General features: G+C 43.2%; 1 long non-coding RNA gene across 1 annotated transcript in view; it reads left to right on the top strand.

The window, feature by feature from the left end:
• LOC142064107 (uncharacterized) overlaps positions 1 to 7,307 on the top strand; it is a 116,442-nt gene extending 109,135 nt beyond the window's left edge. Inside the window, exon 16 of the long non-coding RNA XR_012662992.1 lies at positions 288 to 7,307. This is a non-coding gene — a long non-coding RNA (uncharacterized LOC142064107). The remainder of the gene's footprint in view (positions 1 to 287) is intronic.
• The last annotated feature ends 2,661 nt before the right edge of the window (positions 7,308 to 9,968 follow it).

A 9,968-nucleotide genomic window follows, 5' to 3' on the forward strand; every position in this document is an offset into this window, starting at 1 on the left:
TTATACTTGTCACCGTGCCAGACTCTACATTTCTTCCAAGGGTGAAATGAAAACTCCAAATTCATGTGGTTATGAAACAATTTCAGTATGAGCACTCAGTGAAGAATTATAAAGTGGGAAAGACACAGTCCTGTGTCACAGCTGGTTGAGAAGGGTCTGAATTGATCAAGGCTTCTTCCAGCTTGGAGGAATCTTTTGGAGTGTATTGAAACCATTCTGCATCTGTATGTTGAATGTGTATAAGGTACTACAGAAAATTTGATTTGTTATGACATTTCTTTGATTAGGAGATGAAGCAACTGGCAGAAGGCATCACCATCATTCCAAGAAATCTCATTTCTCTGCAACTGGAGATTTAGGAAATTAATCTGGTTTGCCCTGATTTACACCAGAATAAACTCACACGTTGGAAACTGGGCATGGCAAGTAATCGCTGGCACTGCAGGGGACTTCTTCAGAAATAATGATTGCAACGGGAGACCTTGGACTAAACACCATATTTGTTCCTGCAATAATGGAGCCTGAGGTACCTGAAGGCCTTTGTAAGCTAGGCAGGGGTCAGCCGCACTTTGTTTTAGTCCTGAGACTGAGGGAGCGCAATCCATCTTAAAATCACGTTATTAACCCTTGTGATTTCATCCTGGAGCACATGTACTTCATAAAGTCTGCAATTACAAGGTCAGTCCTGATTTGCATCACCATGAAAGAAGAACCAGTCCTGAATAAGTATCTCATTGGACAAGTACTGTTTTGCTTATTTTTGTTATTAGAGATAAGTCAGGGAGAGAAAAAATGCAGAAGGAGGGGGTCAAAATACCCTGAGGCTAAATCAAAACTGGAGCCAATCCATATTAAAAACTTGAGTGTGCCTAAAGTTAGCACATGCAAATCTACTCTTCTAGATACATAAACTCAAATCCTTAAAGATACATCATAGCCTAACTCTCACTCGGGTGCTTAACTCCCATTGATAACACCGTGTGCTAATTCAGGCACGCGGGTTTCCCTGTAATGTTCTTTCTATGAAGAACAGTTGGTCTTGAGGGAAAACATTTACATAGATGACAACTATTTTCAGGAAAATGAAAAGTACTTGGTGAAAAAGGAGGTTTTGACATTGTGTGAAATATGGGTTTACACACAGTAGTTTTTGCTGTGTGTATATAAATGGGTGATTTACCATGTATTGATTTGCACACCATTTGTAAGTGTCTAATTTATTTATTTATAGAGACGTATGGAAACCATGGTTTGAAAAAGCAGTTTGCATAACATCTGGTATGTCAACAATGTAACCTTTCAATTTACTTGTTGGTGAAAAAGTCAATATAATGAACCTGAACTCAGCATTGGTTTACACAAATTTCCTGGCAGACAAAGCAGTAATGATTTGCATGTCAGTGTAAGTGACATGTGCCCTCCAGTTTTGAGTAGTTTACACAGCTAAGAGGTATAAAAAGGGTAGAGCACGTTGCTGGTTCCTTACATACTTGTGCTGGCAGTACAAATTACATGTATTTACATGGTGTGAAACATTTCATGTCATTTTGACTTCCAATTTTTCAAAAGCAGCCTTTGATTTTTTCACTGAAAACACTTCTTTTATAAATATATACATGGGAAAAAAGATAAGAGAAAAATTGTAGACGTGAGGGTGACTTTAGATCCTGGTAGCATGTAATCCATGAGTCTTCCCTGGGTGCACTTGTTTTAATTACTTTTACAATTTATGTGTTTTCTACAGACAAAGATAACGTACTGGGATGTGATAGAGGAATCTAGTGGATTCCTGATTGCTCTTAATATTATGCCAACAGGAATGACGACAACAATGTATTGTTTATACCTTTATATTACTGCCTGTACAAGACAGGTCACATAAATCACATCGCTTTTGTTTCCACTCTGTGACTCATTGCCTGACACTTTTGAAGTAGGAAAGTGATAAATGCTGTTGATACTGAATAGCAAAGAACCTCACTTAAGTGTAGAACCAAAGTCCGTTGATGGCATCACATGTTCCCTCTTGATTTTAGGGAGTTCAGGCCAGCGCAAGGAAGTCGTTGGCCAGTTCCTCTCACCGAACTATCTGTGTGAAAAGGCAGGAGACCTTGTCTTAGAAAAGTGCCTCCGAACACATCAGTCAGCCTTGACTTTGAGTACGTGATGTGACAGAGGCGGCGGGCTGAGAGGGCCGCACGGTGCCGGCAGGCCCGGCCCGGCTCACTGCGCGGGGCAGCTTCGCCTCCCCAGCCGCTTGCGTTCGCGGGGGAAGGGCACGGGGCGGGCAGGAGAGGTGGTCTCCTGCCTCCGCTCTGCCTCCCTCTCCTCTCCTGGCTCCCCACCCCAAAGATCTGCTTCGTGGTTTGGATTTCAATCAAGGTACCAGAAAAAGGTGGAGGAGGGAAGGAGGCAGTTACTTAACCACTTTGCATGTGATTTTCTTTTTTTCTTTAAAGACCCAGCTGTTCTCTGTTTCCCATTGTTCTGCCCACACTATCCGGTTTGGATCTGATTTGGGTGGTGTATGGCTGTATGTGTGAGGGGAAGAGTTACAGGGAAAGCTTTGTGCATCTGTTATTATCTGATAGCTTTAAAAAATTAAAATTCTATACTACCCCACACTAGTAGCTAAGAAAAGGAAATTTCACCAGGTTTTCTGGAGCTTTCATTTTTTGTGGAAGATTTCTAATATCTAGGCTGAGTACACAGACTGAACCAATGCCAACCATTTATAAGAGCTTCTAAGGTTTTTTAATCATTCTATTCCACTTGCTTCATATATTTTCTATTTGTCGATCATTAATATTTCCTTTATACACTTAAAAAGATGTTGCCAGATGATATTTTCCTTTTAATCCAGTTGGTCAAACTCCATCACAGGAGCCTGGAGCACATCCAGTGGCCCTCGGTGAAGCGTATGCCCCAGTCCTCTGCAGTTCCCGGGAGGCAGAAGGTGCTGGAGCAGAGGTCCCCCACCTCTCCCCCAAACCCGGTTTCCACTTAAGGGAAATACAGGCCAGAAAGGATCTGCCATGACGTCCGACAGGTATCCTGACTGGGATGCCCAGCATGCAAGACCTGAAGTGGAGCACTTTCTCCCTGCAGTCTAGGTAGATCCTGACATCCTCCCAGGTCTCCCAGCATTTGGGGATCTGCTTTTTTAATAATTTCTTCAAAAGTCACATTAACTCTTTACCCGACATTTGTTATTGTAACTCAATTTAAGCAAAATTTTTTATTAATACATGACATGCTTTACGCAAATGCTTTTTTAGCCTGGGCCTTTTAAATCCAGTCTTATCTGGCAGATAAGATGCACCTGAAACTGCATAAGGAAGCGCCTTTATAAAGATTATGGGGGAAAGAAGGAAACACTGGAGGTTATTGGGCAAGGCAAGGCCGATGAGAAATATATGTATCTGTAGAGAGGTAATACATAAAAATCACTAGCTGCACAAAGGAAATATAGCTAAGGAACTTACTGGCTGTTATGAGTTTTTGGTGGGGTGTGGTGGTTTTTTTTTGTCTGGTTGGATTTTTTTATGTACCTGAACAATAATAACAAAACCCCTATAAATATCTGAATGGCTCTGAAGTTTGTTTATTTATTTATTTATTTATTTATTTATTTATTTATTTATTTATTTACTGCTTAGCATAGGACTCCTGCTGAGCCCTCCCTCCAGCTGTGTCGATTCAGGACCCCATCTAACTGGGGCTCTGTGTAACATTACATACAACACAGAGCATTACTTAGAGTTCCGGGCACACTTCCCACCACATTAAAATAAAACTGAGCTCTCACAGGTCGTGTTGCTGGCCTAGCTGGTACAGCCCTCCAAAGGTCTTTCGCCTTTCCCACTTTTGGTGGGCATTTGTTCTTTTTCTTCATCTGGATTGGAAAATGACAACACAACTGAGCTGAAACTTTAATTCCATCAAGTTTCTTTGCTGTGTAGCCAAAACCTGCTCGACTCTCTTTCCCTCTACTGTATTTTTCCTGTAATGTTAACTTTCTCTGCTTTTTGTTTACACAGATGGAGGCAACACGTTTGACTGCAAAGACAAAAGTATATATCTGCACCTACAAAACTTCAACACATAATTGTGGCCTCTTTTCTGTGACCTCTGGTTTCTCAGCTTTAGATTAGTCTAAAGTCATTTTAGCTGCTTGGCTTCAGACTCCTGGAAAGATGTGAAGCCCTTGAGTACCCACTTGACCACTCTTCTTCATTTTAATGTTTATTTATCTTTCCTGCTTTTTCATGCTCTGGATTACAAAAACACCGTCATTTTAGCTAAGCATCCTTCTAATGCACAGACAGCAGTCTTCTGTGGGTGCACACCAGTTGGCTTCCTGGTGGATACTGATCCCAGTATTCAGAGGCTGCAAAGAGCCCAGCAGCACATGCTCATCCGTGGAGCCAGAGCTCCCTGCTTTTCTATTTTCAGAAATGCATGAGGGCTGAACGCAAAGCTACCGATTAACATGCATTTGGAGGGGAAAAGCTAGCAGCTACCTCCAAATGCCCTGGGAGGCTTCTTTCACTTGTGCTATGAAGGAAAGAGCAGTGACTAGAGGGGAGTTTGACTTGACTGGAAATGAGGTGGGGAAAAGAATAACAAAAAATAAAAGCGGGGGGGCAACAGCAAGTTCAGAGGAGAGGCTCATACAGGGTTGAGTTTTGTTTTAAGGCTCTGATTTATCTGAGCTGAGCATGGCATCAGCTGAAATTCAGAACGAAACTAGGACACAAACTTAATTGCAAAACCAGTTGAAACCACAGGACACAGTCACAGAAAATTCTCACTCATTTGAAGCTGGCATAGGGTTTCACTCTGAGCTTCAGCAGGAGGTTTTGGGGCCCCCAGAACAGATTCAGACAGTTAAAATTCAGTTGATTTCCCAAATTCAACCCTGGACAAGCAGAATTATTGAGGGGGATGATTAGAAAGCATCCACAGGAGTAGAGTGGTGACTGGCTGGCACATTGCTTTTCCACCTAACTGTAAGATTTGTAGGGGATATGTTGCAACTGTTGGTGTAAACAGATATGGTCATCCCAAAACACCTCTAGTCAATGCCATGACAATGAGTGACACAGAAAAACCGAAGGTCAACAGCTATTTCTCTTGAAAAAAAAAAAATAACCAAGAACCTCAGACCTACTGAGACAGGCCAGCCGCAGCACTCATGCTGTTCTTCTGATTGTCAACAGTGGATGGCTGATTCCTGGAAATAAGCAGGGAGAGAGAGAGGTCTGTGCCTAACATGAACAGACTTGTGGTTGCATTGACAAAGCCAAAACAACAGCTTAAAGCAAGTCATTCCAGCCGTATTGCTCCCTCGCCTGTCGCTGTCTCTCTGCTGCTCCCTAAGAGAATATCTTCTGCTACAGGCATTTATTCCACTTTGGATTTTGCTCCTCCTGCCACTACACTGGGTTTTTTTTCCTACCAAGGCAGACTTTTTCTGACTCTCAGGAGCCTGAAGCATACTTTTCCCTATGCTATATGCAGACACGAATCCTGTAGGATGGGTTCAGGCTCAGGGAGGTGTTGCACAGAGACACTCCCTGGTACAGGCACTCACTCTAAGCCGTTGGGGAGTCCCTGTGCTTTGCTCCAGCTCCCTCACTGTGATAGGGGCAAAGATGTGCAGGGGAGAAGCTGCAGAGTTTTTGTTTCTTCATGGTATTTCAAAGAACAAAAAATTTCTGAGGTTTGAAGACATGTTGCCTTCAGCTCTAAACTGTGCTTTCCTTGAGTATCCTGAAGGGCATAACATTGTAAGGAGGTCCGATCCTGTGCTCGCTGGGGGAGCTGAGGGTCTGATGCAAAGCCTGTTTATATCAGGAAAATGGTTGCCACTGAGCTGAGTGGGGTTTTGGGTAGCAGAGAGCTGAATCCCGCTGCTGGGATAGGTGAACCGTTGAAACATGCAGGTTTTTCTGGTGCCTTTGGCATTTGAAGTTAATGGGCGTGAAACCAGACTTTTCACTTCTGCATTTCATGTTCATGTTCAGTGTGATGCACGTATGGTGTGGAGTTTTGCAATCGGTAAATTTCCCCATCAGGTTTGGTTTGTTTCTCTCATTTTTACAAGGGATGAACAGGATATCACTTCTGGGCAAAACATACAGTAGTATATCGGGGGGCGGAATCCAAGAAAAATAGTATCTGAACGTTATTTGTCTTACAAGCAAGTACATGTAAACATTTATTACTTCTGAAGGCTCTTTTGTCAATCGGGCATTGAACAACCATGACATCTGTTGCAAGTTATTGTCCCCCAGAGTCGTTTCACACAGTTTGGAGTTTGCTTTTTTTCGTCCACCATAAATAAGGTCCCTGTCCCCACAGAGGCAAGCAGGAACCTCCCGGGAAAATGCTGCAGGCTCCAAGGAGGTGGGGAGGTTTAGCAGAGGGGGTGTTTGGGTCCTCTCTACCCCACCATGGGTTGAGAGGTGAAACCCCCTATTTGCACTGTGAAAGGGAACCCCACTGAAGTCCACAGGAGTCCACAAAGACTGAGTGCAAACCTGCAGCTCCAAACCTGAGCCGTCATCCTGGGCTGCACTGGGGATCCTTGTGTCAGTGTTTGCAGGTTTGTGCGTTGTTGACACCTCCCATGCCGCTGCTGGGACCCGGGAAGGCCACAGCCAAGTTAGCTTTCCCTTTATTAGGGGAGAAATACTGTCTGTTTGTTTAGGTGAGATATTAGTCTGCCCCTGGAGCTCCAGGTCACTGTAAATGTAACACAAGCCCTATTTCCTGTTAGGAAAGGGGAAAAAATATGCCTGTGAATTGTCTCTGATGTGCTGCCAATTGTCAGAGAAGATTCAATTTGGTGGAGAATTACTGTGCTCTTAAAGAGCTGCACTAGTGACAGAGATTTAGGGCAGCTACTTCTGCCAGAAATGGGAGATTTGTCTTTGATTTCCATAAAACCAGAGTTGTGATGGGTAGCGAGTTGCCCCTCTGCGTTGCTTGAGGAAAAATGAATGGCTTGGAGGGGAGGTTGAGGCAGCGGTTCAGGTTAATGGGACCGTTGTGGGATGCAAAGGGATGCCTAGACATGGCTGAAGGGCAGAGCCTGCAAAGAAGGCTGGGCAGAAATTTGGGGTAAGGCTGGCAGGTGCTGGGGCAAAGTTTTCTGACAATGTTCCGCTATCGTACAAGGGAAATGGCATTTTCTTGCCACCTAGCCAACCAGCGAGAACAGAAGAGACAGGAATTTGTTCTGTGTGTTCCATGTACACATGTGTTCACTGCTAATCTAATAAAGCGAATATGTGACCTGTGGAATGACCCAAAGCTGCTACAACAAATACTGTTATAGATCACTCACGTATTTTGCTTTCTTTTGCATTTCCTGTATGAAGGCCAATTTCAGCTGTTGTCTAAGCTGGGCAAGCCTTTCACAAATGCAGCGATATTTGGACAGGTAAACTAGATTCACCCATTTGGTCTCTATTAGGATAGAACCCCTCCACACACAAAACCACCTAAAACTGGCAATGAAATGGTTTGCCCTTATTTTTCATTATGTTTCTTGAAAAGAGTAATATTTATTTCAGCTTAGGCCTGGGTAAAGGCCCAGTGAACTTAGGTAAAGCTGGTGTTGCTAGAGTAGGCCAAGCAACATCCTTCCTTCAGAAATGTTAATCCCCCAAATTTTTCTGAGGCAAATAAATAAATAAAAAATGTCAATGGGCTATGTCCCATGAAATTGCCCCTATTGTATCTGGTTATCAAACAGGCCCTTTGCACCCTCAGTGTGTCCATGTGGCAGAGCTGAACCTTACAGAAAAGAGACCATCTTTTTCATGTTAGCCTTAGTGGCAAAGTAATTGTTAAATAAAAGCTGTATAATCCATAAAAACAACCCTAAAGAGACTTAATTTTTATTTACCTTACTACTGCAACAAACAATAGCTTGCTAAATGATTGGAAGGAGACCAGGAGAAATGCAGAAAAGCAATATTTTAGAAGGCAATGGCTATAAGGCATGCTCTTTTCCCTTTTGGTCCCCTCTCCTAGTTGTTATTACACAGCTGGTGGGGCAATTGGGTGTGATCAGCCAGTGCCTGACCCTCTCTCTTTCCCCGGTACTTTCAGGTAGAAGGCACACTTTAAACGCTATCTCTCAATCTGTGGGCACTCACCCTGGTAATGTCTAAGTATCTCTGTGAATCAGCTAGGACACGCCTAGCATCAGCAAAATTATCCTCCCTGCGGTCCTTTGAAATAGCGTAAACTCTTCCTGTGCTACGGTCCAGGCTTCCAGGCAATGCCGTAGAGATTTAACATGTTCTCTCCAGTCGTTCTTAAAATTCATCAAGGTTTTTCCCAGAGCGCTGGAGCTCGGCGGGGTGGGTGAGCCCAAGCCAATCGGCCACTGGATTGCAGCCCCGTGGTACAAAGCGCCCGTGCATGCTCCGGTGGCCACCCTGCAGGGATATTCCCAGCCCTTCAACTTTGCCCAGAAGTGCCTTGTTCTGTGGAAAGTACAGAACTGCTCCTAGTATAAATACGCATTTCTGTCCTCTTTCTTTCGCTGTGCCTCTGTGTTTCAGAGTCATACTGTTGCAAGCAGAAAAAAAAACCCAAATTGTATCATCTTATTATATCAAATGCTGCTTAACAGAAATGTGGGGTCTAAACTGAGTGCTGCAGCCCAAACCGTATGTCTGCAAGGCTCGTGGCTTCTCCATAGGCCACTGCAATCACTGCATTGTGCACATCTCCCTCCCTCACTGTCCCTGTCCCCCCTCAAACGTTTGCCATCCCCATCCTTGGCTTTTGATGGAACTGATTAGCTGATGATTCCGCTATTGTTCCTTCAGCCTTTTGCTGACTGCCCCCTAAACACATGCCCGCGTTAGACTCCTCATGCTTTTCCTTGTTGCATCTCTGCTGCACTGTAATATATGCATCTATAATACATACATAGATACATATACATGTATATATACTTATACTAACATTGAGGGAAACAAGTGGTTAGGCATCGGTTTTGCACTAAATGGAGGTAGGAGAGTATTAACAAGAAAGCAAAATGTTGGGAAAAAACCCTCTTTCCATCTCCCTTTGCCTGTGTTCTGAAATCTCCTTCAGAGATGGCTCAGTCTTTCCAGACACCCTAAATCCTATTAATGCATTTTTTATTTTAGTCAATTGAAAAACATGCCATTATTGCTTGAGGAAGTTGGAGATCTACGTTGAAAGGGTAAAATGGATGGTTTCTTGTGTGATAAATACTTTTTAAGCTTCTAGCTCTGTTGGCACCAAAGATGTCAAAATCTAATGCTTTAAAATCAATATAAGTGATAGAACTTTTAATATATTTTCTAGCCTACCGCTCTAAAATACTTCCTACGTTTACAAACATATACACAGAAGACCAGTACTGTTCAGGACATAGGTGGGCATATCTGAAATACCCAGGGAAAAAGCATTTGCTACTGCAGTGCCATGAACTCTTGGGAAAATAACTATTACTCACCAAATCTACGATCCAGTTCCTGGGGGAAAGATAATTTCTCCTGAAAACACCTGCAGGGTAAAGTTTCTTCCCCTTCTGTCAATCCGAGTAACAAAGTAAGGATACCATAATAAATGATGGCAGGGGCTAAAAAAGATGTGAGAGGATGGGAAAGAAATCATTAATCTACTGCACCAACTCTGGTGCATCTGATAATATCCAGCAGATAGCAGACTGCCAGCACATCACTTTTATCCAGACGTTTATCTCCTCATGTGCAGTGTTTGTTTTGCTTGGGTTTTTTTGGGGTTTGTTTTGTTGGGTTTTTTTTCCCCCTCCAGCAGCTCTGAATCTTGTCCCCTCTGTGAGAAGATTCAGATATACAAGAGTACCCGTCTTTGGCTCTGATCTTATAATCTTCATCTTCAGCAAAAGTATTTCCTAAAAATCTGCCTCTGCTCCTTCCCTGACTGTGATC

Source organism: Phalacrocorax aristotelis, chromosome 13 (genome assembly GCF_949628215.1).
Source record: "Phalacrocorax aristotelis chromosome 13, bGulAri2.1, whole genome shotgun sequence".
Taxonomy (NCBI): domain Eukaryota; kingdom Metazoa; phylum Chordata; class Aves; order Suliformes; family Phalacrocoracidae; genus Phalacrocorax; species Phalacrocorax aristotelis.